The following is a 16,020-nucleotide window of genomic DNA, read 5'->3' as shown; positions in this document are numbered from 1 at the left end:
GGAAAAATTTTAACCAGAAAAAGTTGGAATTCTAAAGTAAAAAATTCATGAGGCCATAAAAATTTTTACATCTTTTAATTTATATGTCAACTGGGGAAAGAAAAACATTCTTTGAAGTTTCCGTTTATACCATTAAAGACTTATTCTTTATTTCAGCAATACAGGGTGACTTATTCAGGTTGAATCTTGAAGGTAAACTTTAACTTAATTTTAAGTTCTGGCTAATTTTTAAGCATTTCTCAGTCACCTACCATGATTTCATCTCAGAAACCAAAATCTCAATTTCATTTAGACCTTTGAAATATTAAAACAAAAGGTTAAATGCTTCAAAATAATATTCATGTAGAGACTTACATAGGTGGACCAGGAATCTCCAGGTATTACAAAGTTTATGAGAACATAACAAATGTTGATACACACACTTAATTCTGAAATAAAAACTTACAACAAATAAAATTAACAAATCAAGAAAATTTTGTAGGTTACACATTTTATGTCTAAAAATATAGGTATGAAACACTCAAGGATGGATAAAAGAAGAAATCACAATAGAAAATAGAAAACATCTAGAGACAAATTAAAAACATGAAATCCCAAAAGTTAAGAAATACATCAAAAACAGTACCATAAGGGAAAAATTTATAGCTATAAGTGATTATAAAAAATAAGATACCGAATCAACAACTTTACTCCTAAGGAACTAAAAACAGAGGGAAAAAGAGGGACTATTAAAGAGGGACAACTAAAAGCTAGCAAAATTAAAAAAATGATAAAGATAACAGTGGAAACAAGTGAAATAGAGAATAGAAAAACAATATCAAAACTCAACAAAACCTAGTTTTTTCTCTGCAGAAGATCAAAACTGACAAAATTTTATCTAGATTGACTAACAAAAAAAGGCAATATTCAAATTATTAAACTCAAAAATAAAATGAGTATATTACTAACAAATTTTTGGAGTAAAAAAGGGATGTAGGAGAGTACCATAAGGAACTATACATTAAAAAATTGAATAGTCTAAATAAAATGAACAAATTCCTAGAAACAAAAAACCTACTAAGACTGAATCAGAAAAGTTGAATAAACCTAAACCTATTCAGCAAGGAGATTCAGCAGGAAGATTGCATCAGTAATCAAAAACCCAGCAACAAAGAAAAGCCTGGAGCAGAGGGCTTCACTGTTGAATTCTACCCAATGTTTAAAGCAGAATTAACACCACTTTTTCAGAACTTTGAAGACGAGATAATTTTTTCTAACTTATTCTATAAGTCCAATATTACCCTGACACCAAGCCAGACAAAGGCACCATAAGAAAACTACAAACATCCCTTATAAATGCTGATGCAAAAATCCTCAACGAAATACCAGCAACTCAAACTTAGCAGTACATTAAAAGGATTATACACTATGAATGAGTATAATTGACTCCTGAAATAAAAGTATGTTCCAACACATGAAAATCAGCATAATATCACATTAACATAAAGAAGGAAAAAATCCTCATGTCATCATCTTAATCAAAGAAGAAAAATCATTTGTCAAAATTTAACCCACATTCATGATAAAATATAAACTATAAAAAGAAAGAAAACACCTTAACATAATGCTATACAAAAAACAAAACAAAATAAAAAAACACAGGTAACATGGTGAAAGACTGAAAGCTTTTACCCTAAGAGCAAAAACAAGGATGACTGGTTTTACTACTTCTATTTAATATAGTACTGAAGGTTCTGGTTAGTTAAAACAGTAAGGTGAGTAAAATAATTAAAGATATTCCAATTTTTTAAAAAAGTAAAATTATCTGTTTGCAGATGACATAACTTTATATATTAAAAATCTTTTAGTTTCTGTGAAATAAACTGTCAGATGCAATAAATAAAATTCAGCAAAGCTGCATGATACAAAATAATACACAAAAATCAGTTGTATTTCTACAATAACAATAAACTATCTGAAGAATAAATCAAGACAACAGTATCCTGTATGATAGCATCAAAAGAATAAAATACTGAGAAACCCATTTAACCAAGGAAATGAAAAACCTGTGCAACAAAAACTATAAACATGGCATGAAAGTATTAAAGATGACACAAATAAATGAAAAGACATCATGTGTTTATGGACTGGAAGACAAAATCTTGTCAAGGTGCCATTGTTATCTATAGTCTTCTACAGATTCAATAAAATCACTACAAAAATTCCAATATTTGTAAAAATAGAAAAACCTATTCTAAAATTCAGATGAAATCTCGAAAAACCCCAAGCGGCCAAATCAATCTTAAAAACTAACAAAGTTAGAGGACTAACACCTCCTGGTTTCAAACTTCAGTAAGCAAAACAATGCTGTAACAGCATAGAGACGGACACAAAGACGAATGCAATAAAAATAAAGAAAAAAATATATAGTCACGATTTTTAACAAGGGTGTCAACACTGTTCAATGGGGAAAGGACGATACTTTTTTAAATGGTGTTAAAAACAGATATTTACATCTATCTATCTATATATTTATATGTATATATATACATATCCCAAATTAGCTTTTTGTCTGTCATGTACGTTGCAGATATATTTTCCCAGTCTGTTGACTTTTGACTTTGAGGAAGTTTTCTCTCATACAAAATTTTAATTTTTATGGAGTCAAATACAACCTTGGCGCCGATCTGGTTCCCGTACTGCCCGGCCTGCGTGAGCACGTTTTCCCTCATGGCCAAGGCGGGATTAGAGCGGCAGGAGAAACGCGAGTAGGTGGAGCAGACGCACAGCTACCCAGCCCGCCCTCCATCAACGCTGAAATAGCCCCGCACCCACCTCCCTCAGCCTTGGATTTGGCTCCCAGAATAAGCAAAAGCTTTACTTCCACACAGGTGTACCCACCTGTTCCCTTGGCGTTGAACGTCTGTTGGAGAGCTCAGCTGTCCTGCTGTGGTCCTTTCCACGTTGGGGAAAGCTGGTCAGCTGGAGAACTTCCTCCCACATCTTTAGTAAGACTAAATCCCTAGCTGAGCTGAAACTGAATTTTCCTCCCATGTGGGAGGAGAAGACTCTTGTTTCCATATTCACAGAGTGCCTTTGCACCTGTCATAGATTGATGACGTATTGTTGTAATTGATGAGTCTTTTCATCTATTAGGAGATCTATGCTTAGGAAAGGTCTTCCGAATGTTAACTTAACAGGATTTAATTATAAGTTTTACTTTGGAGCAGTCCAAACCCGCAGTAAGCTATGGGTGTTAGAGATAGTCAGGCGTCTGATTTAGCTGGAGTCTTCTTTAGAGTAGCATTAGCCCTTTCACCTTTTCGGAGGACTGCACTCTGCACACAGAGTGAAGGTAATATTGGATTCTTAAAGCTGAGGATAGGTGTTGGGATACACCTGCTGTGAAAGACAGGCCATTGCCACTTTGCAGGCTTTTAGATTACCCAAACTGAGGAGTTATTTCTTCTGGTAAACATTTTTCAGATGGGGTGGGGAATGCCTCGATCTAACCAGTGAAGTTATCAGTAAGCATTAGCAAATATTTGAATCTCCTGCAGAAAGGTATCTGAGTAAATTAGAGTTGCCAGTTCTTACCTGAATAGGTTCCTCAATTTTGCACAGGTTTACCTGGAGAAGGAGAAAATTGCTGGCCGTTTGGGTTATGTCAGGCACAGAGATCACAGGGCTGAATCACCTGTTTTGGTGTCTTGAAAAGATTTACCCCTACAAACAAATGAGACATTAACAGAAACCAAGAATCCCTTCGAGGGTGAAAAGAATCATGAAAGTGCTGAATTATATTCCTATGATTGGTACTTGGCATTAGCAATTTATTACCATCATTCAGCCAGCCAGAGGGGCCCTGGACTGAAGTGCAAACCCTGGCCCATTTTTGTTCTTCTTCAGAGTGTTCTGGCCCAGTTCTATGTATGCTGTCCAGCACGCCCATCAGCTTCAGTGGCCCTTTCAGTGCAGGGGCCTTGGCTGTGGCATCTACAAGGGCATTTCCTTTTACATGGTCAGTCTCTCTTTTGATGTCCTCTGCAATTAATTATAGTCACTTTTTGGCAGCAAAGCAGCATTCTAACAAGCTCAAAATTTGAATGATATTGTATGGAAAAGCCCTTGGGGGTCAGGAGTCCCTACCCATTCCAAATTGCAGCATAAACGTGAAGCACTAAAAAGTCATACTTGGAATCAGTGTAAATGATAACTTTTAAATCCTTTCCCAACTGCAGGGGCTGAGTAAGTTCAATTAACTCAGCTTTTTGAGCTGAGGTCGAGGCCAGCAAAGCTTGTGCCTACTACTAATAGCATATCTACCCCTCCCGTTTTCCTGATGCATAAAACAACTTACATCTGTTAACCAATCTTCCTTGGGATGGTCAAGGGGCTCATCCTTCTTAAGTCTGGCCTGCTAGAATAAGTTTGTTTCATAACCTGTGACATGCTTTGACTGTGTCCCGAGTCAAATCTTATCTTGAATTGTAGCTCCCATAATTCCTATATATCATGGGAGGGACCTAGTGGGAGGTAATCAAATCGGGGGATGGGTCTTTCCCATGCTGTTCTCGTGACAGTGAATAAGCCTCATGAGATCTGATGGTTTATTTATTTATTTTTTAGACATAGTCTTGCTCTGTTGCTGAGCTGGAGTGCATTATCATGACCTTGGCTCACTGCAACCTCTGACTCCTGGGTTCAAGCGATTCTCCTGCCTCAGCCTCCCGAGTAGCTGGGATTACAGGCGACTACCACCATACCTGTCTAATTTTTGTACTTTTAGTATAGATGGGGTTTCACCATGTTTGTCAGGCTGGCCTCGATCTCCTCACCTCAGATCATCCACTGCATTGGCCTCCCAAAGTGCTGGGATTACAGCTCATGGTTTTATAAAGGGGAGTTTCCCTACACAAGCCCTTTTGCCTGCTGCCATGTAAGAGATGTGACATGGCTCCTCATTTGCCTTCTGCCATGAGTGTGAGGCTTCCCTGACCATGTGGAACTGTAAGTCAATTAAACCTCTTTTCTTTATAAATTACCCAGCCTCAGATATGTCTTTATTAGCAGCATGACAACAGACTAATACAACCTGTATGCCAGAAAGGCTAGAAGCACCTGTGGACTCTGGCAGATAAGTAGCTGGGTTTATGATTTGGCAGGCTTTAAGGATTATGTCTGGAATGTCTAGCAATAAGGCCTGATACTTTCGTAAATGTTCTCTTATTATCCACTGCTGCCCTTTAGCTTCTAGGACCACCTTCCCTTGGTGTGGAGTCAAAAACCTGTAGGTGCTGTTCTAATGTTAATTTATTAGCTTTGCCTGCTAGAAAAGTGGTAGCAGCAATAGCTCTAAGACATCAAGGCCACCCTGAGTCCACCTGGTCTATCTGCTTAGAAAATTAGGCTACTGTCCTTGGAATGTCCCCCAGTTTTGGGACAAGATTACCGAAGGCCTATGCCTTGCTTTTTGGTCACATAAAAACACATGGTTCATCCAACTTGGGGACTCCCATGGCTGCAGCAGAGCCCAATTTCTCCTTGAGAGTATTGAAGGTTTGCTTGCAGTTCTCATTACATTCTAGGAGCTCTAAATCTTTCCTTTAGTGTATCATATAAAGGCTTGGCTACATGCCCAAATCTGGGCACCCATAAGCAGCAGTATCCAGCCGTCTTCTAAAAAAGCCCACAGTCATTTTTTGGACAGGGACTCTTGGGTGACTAAAATAACTTTTTTATCTTCTAGGGATGTTGTTCAGTACCAGAGGTTAAGACAGATTCGAAATATTTAAGTCTTTCAGTCAAAATCTGAGCTCTGTGTGGTAATGCCCTATATCTGCAAGTTCCCAGGAAATTTACCAAGTTAACATTATTATTATGAGTCTTCTTTAGTTGCGCTAGCAATGAGCAAGTCACCTACATACTGAATAATTGTGTCCCTTTCCAATTGTAGATTTTTAAGTCCTTAGCTAGAGCATTTTCAAATAAGTGGGGGCTATCTCAGAACCCTTCAGAGATGACTGTCCAGGTTAGTTTTGAGGCTAAATGCATATCTGGATCAGTCCATTCAAAGGCAAACATATTATGAATTTGGATGCATTGAGATCCAGAAAAGTGCATCTTTCAGATTTAGGAATGTAAACCAGCTTGCATCCCCTGGAACTTGGTAAGCATTGGGGACAATGAGGTGTATGGAGACAACTGCATTTCTTAATGCTCTAAGGGTTCTGGCAAATCTGTACTTGCCATTAGGCTTTTTATCTGGTAACATGAGAGTATTGTAAGGAGACTCTCACTGCCTTAATAACTCATATGGCAAGAATTTGGCAATAAGGGGTTGAATTTCCCCTCATGCTTCTTGCCTTAAAATGTATTGTCTCTTCTGAGGTCGAGGAGAACTAGGCTGAAGTTGGATTTGAATGGGTGAGGTGTTTAGTGCGTTTCCCAGAGCCTGTGTGGCCCAAACCTCAAGATTTACTTGAGACAACACCTCAGATGGTAATTGTGACAGCTCATTCTTAACTTCTTTCTTCCCCTGAGGGGTCAGGAACAAAAGTAACAGTTTATATGCTTTATGATCTGTGAAGGTGACAATGACTTGGTCCCCTGAGTCAATAAACCTCTCCCCAGTAAGAGGTCAGGCAATCAGACATTACTAAAAAGGCAGGCGAGAAACCTAGAGGCTCTGGAGGACAACTTAGAAGATACAAGAAGGAGTGTTTTGGGGCTTGTCCATAATGAGAAGACAGGAGCCCATTGTATTAAATCAGGATAGAGTAATCTGCTCCCACACATAATACGAAGTTAATACTCCTACTTGCTACTTCAAGAGTCATCTGAGGCTCCTCCATCTCTCAATAGCTAGTAGTCCAATGGAAGCGGAGATAGGAAATATCAGGCCCTGCCACTTTTGAGTCTGCTGGGCTCTGATGATGGCTCCTTTGCAAGCACAGTGCATTCCTTCGGCAGTGGCTGACCTTCCTACAGAAGACACATTGATTTATATCCAAGGTGCAGTGGCCCAGAGGGACAGACTGGGACTTTCACCTTCTCACTTCCTCTGTGAGGGCCAGGGGTTAAGGGGCTGCCTGTGAAGTGGTGGAGAGCACAAGGCTGCAGCTAGAAGCTGGGCGTCTTGGAAGATTTGCTTTATTTTTTGTTTTCTTTGCCCAATTCCTGCGATGGAAAACTGCAAAATCCAAGTCTAAAATCTGATCCATGGGAGTTTGGAAGCCTACGGCTGCTTTTGGCAGCTTCCTGCAGATATCAGAAGGAGACCGCACTATAAATTAAACTCCTGGCAATGCCTGTCCCTTTTTGGAGTCAGGGTCAGTGTTAGTGTATTCCCTCAAGGTCTAAATTATCCACCTTTGTAATAAGGCAAGTTTTCATCTTTTCCCTGAGTAATTTTCCAGACTTTATAAAAACTAAAAAGCTGTATCACACTTTTTTATTATTCCTTCACAGAGTCAAACGATCATAATTTTTTCTCTATATATCCCACTTTCTTCCTAATTCATTTGTTTTTTCTAGATTCTAGTTCTTTTGGGTCCTAGTAAGGCACTGCTGTGCCTCCTACTTGATAGGTGTCAGGCCCCTGGTTGCAGGCTGCCACCCTATTAGCATGTGCTCTAGCCACTCCCATAATGCACTGCTTTTCTACCATGCAGCAGATAAAGATAAATATATGCAAATCCTTCCTGGTCAGATCATACTTCAAGGTTAGCCTTTTAAATTTGTCTATGAATTTTCCCAGAACCTCTGAAAACTGTTTTAGTTTTTCCTTGTATATGGCTACTTCAGATATAGAAAAGTGTACATATACCTATATATTGTGGGGAAAAGAAAGATAGATCAGACTGTTACTGTGTCTATGTAGAAATAAGTAGACATAAGACACTCCATTTTGTTCTGTACTAAGAAAAATTCTTCTGCCTTGAGATGCTGTTAATCTGTAAACTTAGCCCCAACCCTGTGCTCACAGAAACATGTGCTGTGTCGACTCAAGGTTTAATGGATTTAAGGATATGCAGGTTGTGCTTTGTTAAACAAATGCTTGAAGGCAACATGCTTGTTAAAAGTCATCACCACTCACTATTCTCAAGTACCCAGGGACAAAAAACACTGCGGAAGACCACAGGGACCACTGCCTAGGAAAGCCAGGTATTGTCCAATGTTTCCCCCCATGTGTTAGTCTGAAATATGACCTCATGGGAAGGGAAGGACCTGACCATCCTCCAGCTCGACACCTGTAAATGGTCTGTGCTGAGGAGGATTAGTAAAAGAGGAAAGCCTCTTTGCAGTTGAGATAAGACAAAACCATCTGTCTCCTGCTCGTCCCTGGTCAATGGAATGTCTCAGTGTAAAACCCAGTTGTATATTCCATCTACTGAGATAGGAGAAAGCTGCCTTAGGGCTGGAGGTGATACTGGAGGCAATACTGCTCTTTAAGGAATTGAGATATTTATGTATATGCACATCAAAAGCACAGCACTTTTTTCTTTACCTTGTTTATGATGCAGAGACATTTGTTCACATGTTTTCCTGCTGGCCCTCTCTCCACTGTTACCCTATTGTCCTGCCACATCCCCCTCTCTGAGAAATGCCTGATAATGATCTATAAATACTAAGGAAACTCAGAGACTAGTGCCGGCGCGGGTCCTCCGTATGCTGAGCACTGGTCCCCTGGACCCACTTCTTCTCTGTACTTTGTCTCCGTGTCTCTTTTCACAAGTCTCTCGTTCCACCTGATGAGAAACGCCCACAGGTGTGGAGAGACAGGCCACTCCTTCAACATAGTGTCCCTATTATCATTTGTCACTTCCCAGAGAGGGCAAACATTCAACATTGCCAGCTGATAAGAGGCCCCACTGCATGTTGTTCTGGTGAAGCTCGGGTGTTTCGAGAGTGGGGTATGTACGTAAGACAGAACTCAAAGGGCAGGGAGAAGATGATGACTGGACACTAGATAACCCTGGAAAACTAGAAGAAATTAATAACATGTTGCACACCTCACTAGAATTGGAAGGAGTCTGACTATGTTCTTATGGGGTTCTTGGACTGGCAGGGGGAGTTCAGCCCCAGCTAAGAAAAGCCTAATATTAAGAGTAACTTGCATTAAAAGGGTAATCAATTATGTGCCATCCCTATTTTGTCTTTTCCTCCATCAAACATATAGAAGCCCATTTTAATTTTTATCCTGACCAAGCATCAGAGAAGCCTGTATATAATGTATTTCCTCCCTCTTAGTTTCTCTTCTATAAAACCAATGAAGCTGCAAAATAGGAGTTAGATAAAACAGGGGAAATGGGAAGGCTGTAACTTGTATATTGTAATGAATTAGTCCACTTTTCTTTTTTTTATATACTTTAAGTTTTAGTGTACATGTGCACAATGTGCAGGTTAGTTACATACGTATACATGTGCCATGCTGGTGTGCTGCACCTGTATTCCACTCCGCTCCACTCCAATCCATTCCATTCCACTCCTTTCTATCAACAGGACCTCCCTCTGTCAAACAGGCTGCAGTGCAGTGGCACAATCTCAGAACAAATTTCTCTATTCCATTCCATTCCATTCCGTTCCTTTCCATTCTCTTCCTTTCCGTTCCATTCCACTCCACTCCTCTCCACTGTATTCCATTACAGCCGTTTCCATTCCACTCCATTCCACTCCTCTCCACTCCACTGCACACCACTCCACTCCATTCCACTCCATCCCATTCCATTCCACTCCATTCCACTGCACTCCACTCCAACCCACTCCACTCCAGTTCATTCCATTCCATTCCATCCCATTCCATTCCTCTCCATTCCGCTCCACTCCACTTCACTCCACTCCACTCCAGTCCACTTCTTTCCATTCCATTCCATTCCATCCGATTCCATTGCTCTCCATACCACTCCACTCCATTTCACTCCACTCCACTCCAGTCCAATCCTTTCCATTCCATTCCATTTCATTTCATTTCATTTCATTCCATTCCATTCCATTCCATTCCACTGCATTCCATACCATTGCTTTCTTTCGAGAGTGTCTCACTCTGTCACACAGCCTGTAGTGCAGTGGCACAATCTCAGCTCCCATTACATTATTCCAATCCTTTCTATTTCATTCCATTCAATTCCATTCCATTCCACTGCATTCCATTCCATTGCATTCGATTTCATTCCATTCCTTTCAATTACATTCCTTACCATTCCATTGCATTCCATTCCACTCTACTCTGCTTCACTCCACTAAACTCCATTCCATTCAATTCCATTCCACACTACTCCATTCCACTCCACTCCACTCCATACGATTCCAATCCATTCCATTCCATTTCATTTCATTGCATTGCTCTCCATTCCATTCCACTCCACACCATTTCATTCCACTCCACCCCAATCCATTCCACTCCACTCCACTACATTCCAGTCCACTCCACTTCATTCCATTCCATTCCACCCCACTCCATTCTACTCCACTCCACTCCATTCCCCTCCATCCATTTCCATTCCGCTCCGTTCCACTGCAGTCCACTTCACCCCACTCCACTCCACTCCATTTCACTCCACTCCACTCCAGTCTACTCCATTCCATTCAATTAAATTCCATTCCATTCCACTGAATTCCATTCCATTCCTTTCTTTCGAGAGTAGCTCACTCTGTCACCAGCCTAGAGCGCAGTGGCACAATCTCAGCTTGCATTCCATTCCGTTCCATTCTGTTCTGTTCCATTGTTTTCTGATCTTTTCTGCTTCGCACCACTCTGCTCCCCTCCCATCCACTCAATTCTATTCCATTCCATTCCATTTCATTTCATTTCATTCCATTCCATTCCATTCCATTCCACTCAATTCCATTCTGCTCCACTCCATTCCATTCCATTCCATTCTATTCCATTCCATTCCACTCCTTTCTTTCAAAAGGATCTCCCTCTGTCACACAGGATGTAGCACAGTGGCACAATGTCAGCACACATTTCACCATTCCATTCCATTCCTTTCAGTTATTTTCCCTTCCATTCTGTGCCGTTCCACTCTGTTCCACTCCAATCCACTCCACTCCACTACAATTCGTTACATCCGATTCCATTCCACTGCATTACACTCCTCTCCACTCCACTGCACTGCACTCCACCCCATTCCACTCGATCCCATTTCATTCCACTAAATTCCACAGCACTACACTCCACCCCATTCCACTCCACTTCTTTCCATTCCATTCCATCCCATTCCATTCCTATCCGTTCAACAACACTGCACTGCACTCCACAGCAGTCCACTCCATTTCATTCCGTTCAATTCCATTTCACTGCATCCCATTCCAATACTTTCTTTCGAGAGAATCTGACTCTGTCACCCAGCCTGTGGCGCAGTGGCATAATCTGAGCACACATTTCATTATGCCATTCCTTTCCATTCAATTCCATTCCATTCCAATCCATTCAATTTCATTCAATTCAATTCAATTCCATTCCATTCTACTGCATTCCATTCTATTCCTTTCTTTCCAGAGTATCTCAATCTGTCACCCAGCCTGAATTGCAGTGGCACAATCTCAGCTCACATTCCATTCCATTCCATTCCATTTTGTTCCATTCTGTTTTGCTCCGCGCCTCTCCACTCCACTCCAAACCGCTCCCCTCCATTCTATTGCATTCCATTCCATTCCATTCCATTAAACTCAATTCCACTCCGTTCCACTCCAATTCATTCCATTCCATTCCATTCCATTCCAGTCCTTTCTTTTGAAAGGATCTCCATCTGTCAAACAGGCTGCAGCGCAGTGGCACAATCTCAGCACACATTTCTCCATAAAGTTCTGTTCCACTCCGTCTGTTCCGTTCTGATACATTCCATTCCGTTCTGTTCCACTCCGTTCCACTCCACTCCACTCCACTCCACAACTTTCCATTACATCCTATTCCATTCCACTCCATTCCACTCCCCTCCACTCCACTGCACGCCACTCCATTCCACTCCATTCACCTGCACTCCACTCCATCCCACTCCACTCCACTTAATTCCGTTCCATTCGATCTCATTCCACTCCTCTCCATTCCACTACACTCCACTTCACTCCAAACCACTCCAATCCACAAAATTCCGTTTCATTTCATTCCATTCCATTCCATTCCACTGCATTCCGCTCCATTGCTTTCTTTCGTTAGTATCTCAAACTGTCACCCAACCTGGAGCACAATGGCACAATCTCAGCTCACATTTCATTATGCCATTCCATTCCATTCCGTTCCGTTCTGTTCCAATCCATTGCATTCCATTCCTTTCCGTTCCATTCCACTGCATTCCAATTCACACAATTCCTTTCCATTGCATTTCATTCCATTCCTTTCTTTTGAAAGTTTCTCACTCTGTCACCCAGCATGGAGCACAGTGGCACAATCTCAGCTCACCTTTCTTTATGCCATTCCATTCCATTCCATTCCACCACATTCCTTTCCATTCCATTCCACTGCATTTCTTTCCATTCCATTCCATTCCATTCCATTCCACTACATTACATTACATTCCCTTCTTTCGACAGTATCTCACTCTGTCACCCAGCCTGCAGTGCAGTGGCACAATCTCAGCTCACATTCCACTCCGTTCTGTTCCATTCCTAAACGTTACATTCCGTTCTGTTCTGTTCCGCTCCACTCCACTCCAATCTGCTCCATTCCATTCCATTCCATTCCACTCCACTCCGTTGCATTATATCCCATTCCATTCCACTCCATTCCACTCCAATGCACTACACCCCACTCCACTCCAATCCACTTCACTGGATTCAATTCCATTCCCTCCATTCCATTCTGCCCCATTACATTCAACTCCATTCCACCCTACTCCATTCCATTCCACTCCACTCCACTCCACTCCATTCCACTCCACTCCATTCTATTCCATTCCATTCCATTCCACTCCACTACATTCCACTCCACTCTACTCGACTCCACTCTAATCCACTCCATTCCATTCCATTCCACTCCACTCGATTCCATTCCATTCCATTCCACTCCGTTCCATGCCACTCTATTCCATTCCACTCCACTGCACTCCACTCCAATCTACTCCACTCCGTTATACTCCACTCCATTCCATTTCATTCCATTCCATTCAATACCAGTCCTCTGCACTCCACTCCAATCAATTACATTCCACTTCAGTGCACTCCACTCCACTCCACTACTTTCCACTCCACTCCATTCCATTCCACTCAACTCCCCTCCAATCCACCACACTCAATTCACCTCCAGTCCACTCCATTCCACTCCATTCCATTCCATACCACTTCACTCCACTCCACTCCATTCTATTCCCTTCTATTCCATTCCATTCCATTCCATTTAATTCCATTCCTTTCTATTTCAATCCACTCCACTCGACTCCACTCTGATCTACTCCATTCCCCTCCACTCCACTCCATTCCATTCCACTCCACTCCTCTCCATTCCAATTCATTCCATTCTATTCCATTCCACTCCACTCCACTCCATTACAATCCACACCATTCCACTCCACTCCTTTGCATTCCACTCCACTCCACATCACTCCACTACAGTCCTTTCCATTTCACTCTATTCAACTTCACTCCACTCCATTCCACTACGCTCCAATCCATTCCATTTCTTTCCACTGCTATCCACTCCACTTTATTCCATTCCACTCCACAGCTCTCCATTCCACTCCACTCCACTCCATTCCACTTCTCTCCACTCCTCTCCACTCCAATCCACTCCATTCCTCTCCATTCCATTCCACTCCTCTCCACTCCATTCCACTCTGTTCCATTCAATTCCTTTCCAATCCACTCCATTCCATTAAATTCTTTTCTTTCCGTAGGATCTCACTTTGTCACAAAGGCTGGAGTACAGTGGCTAAATCTCAGCTCACATTTCTTTTCACATTTCCATTGCATTCCATTCCATCCCTTTCCATGCCATTCTATTTCACTCCACTTCACTCCACTCCACTCCATTCCATTCCACTCCATCGCAATCCATTCGAGTCCCCTCCATTCCACGTGATTCCATTCCATTCCTTTCCACTCCACTCCCGTCCACTCTATTCCATTCCACTCCATTCCACTTAACTCCATTCCACTCCAATCCACTCCATTCCATTCCAATCCATTCCACTCCACTCCCCTCCATTCCACTCCACTCCATTCCACTCCACTCCATTCTATTTCATTCCACTGTACTCCACTCCACTCTACTCCACTCCACTCTGTTCCATTCCATTTCATTCCATTCCACTCCATTCCATTCCACTCCACTCCTTTCCAGTAAATTCCATTGCATTCTACTCCACTCCACTCAACTCCATTCTATTCCATTCCTTTCCACTCCAGTCCATTCCATTCCGCTCCACTCCATTCCATTTGATTCCATTCCACTCCAATCCAGTCCATTCTCCTCCACTCCAGTCCACTGTACCCCACTACATTGTACTGCATACCACTCCTTTCCTTTCCATTCCATTCCATTCCATTCAATTCCATTCCACTCCACTGCATTCCATTCCGTTCCACTCCACTACATTCCATTCCATTCCATTCCTTTCCATGTCACTTCATTCCTTTCCATTTCACATCATTACGCACCACTCCACTCCACTTCATTCCACTCCACTGCACTCCACTCCATTCGACTCCATTCCACTCAACTCCATTCAACTCCAATCCTCTCCACTCCACTCCACTGAATTTCATTCCACTCCATTCCACTCCATTACATTCCATTCCACTCCAATCCACTCCGCTCCAGTCCACTCCACCGTATTCTATTCCACTCCATTACATTCACCTCCATTCTACTCCACTTAACTACGTTCCACTCCACTTCATTCCATTCCTTTCCATTCCATTCCACTCCACTCCATTCCATTCCACTCCATTCCACTACTCTCCATTCCATTCCACTCCACTCCACTTCGTTCCATTAGACCACTCCGCCCAACTCCATTCCACTCCACTGCATTCCATTCCACTCCACTCCTTTCCACTACATTCCGTTACACTCCATTTCACCCCACTTCATTCCCTTCCACTGAATTGATTCCATTCCATTCCCCTCTACTGCACTCAATTCTGCTCCACTCCACTCTAATAAACTCCATTCCATTTCATTCCACTCTACTCCTTTCCATTCCATTCCATTCCACTCCATTCCACTCCACTCCATTCCACTCCATTCCACTCCATTCCGCTCCATTCCAGAAAACTCCATTCCATTCCACTCCACTCCACTCCACACCATTCCATATCAATCCATTGCACTTCACTCCACTCCATTCCACTCCATTCCATTCCATTCGATTCCATTCCATTCTACTCCACTCCACTCAGTTCCACTCCATTCCACCTCACTCCCTTCCATCTCATCCCAATTCTTGCCACTCCATTCCATTCAATCCCGTTCCCCTCCACTCCACTCCATTTCCTCCATTCCAATCCATTCCACTCCATTCCACTCCACTCCATTCCAATCCATTACACTCCATTCCATTCCATACAATTCCATTCCACTCCGTTCCTTTCCACTCCAATACTTTCCAGTTCACTGCACTCCATTTCACTCCACTCCACTCTTCTCCCCTCCACTGAAGTACATTCCATTCCTTTCCAGTGCATTCCATTCCAGTCCATTCCACTGCACTCCACTCCACTCCCGTCCATTCCACTGCATTCAATTCCACTCCATTCCATTCCACTCAATTCCACTCTATTCCAATCCATTCCACTCCACTCCTCTCCATTACATTCCACTGAACTCTACTCCACTCCTCTCCATTCCACTCCACTCCACTTACATTCCACTCCACTTCATTCCATTCCATTCCACTACACTCCACATCACTCCATTCCATTCGACCCCGATCCATTCTACTCGATTGCACTCCACTCCACTCCACTCTACTCTACTCCACTCAACTCCATTGCATTCCACTCCACTCCATTCCATTCCACTCCACTACATTCCATTTCATTCCATTCAACTGCACTCCACTCCACTCCATTTCAATCCATTCCATTCCATTCCAATCCACT

This window comes from Pongo abelii, chromosome 23 (assembly GCF_028885655.2).
Source record: "Pongo abelii isolate AG06213 chromosome 23, NHGRI_mPonAbe1-v2.0_pri, whole genome shotgun sequence".
NCBI lineage: Eukaryota > Metazoa > Chordata > Mammalia > Primates > Hominidae > Pongo > Pongo abelii.
The sequence above is the reverse complement of the archived record's forward strand: the minus strand, read 5'-3'. Positions refer to the sequence as shown.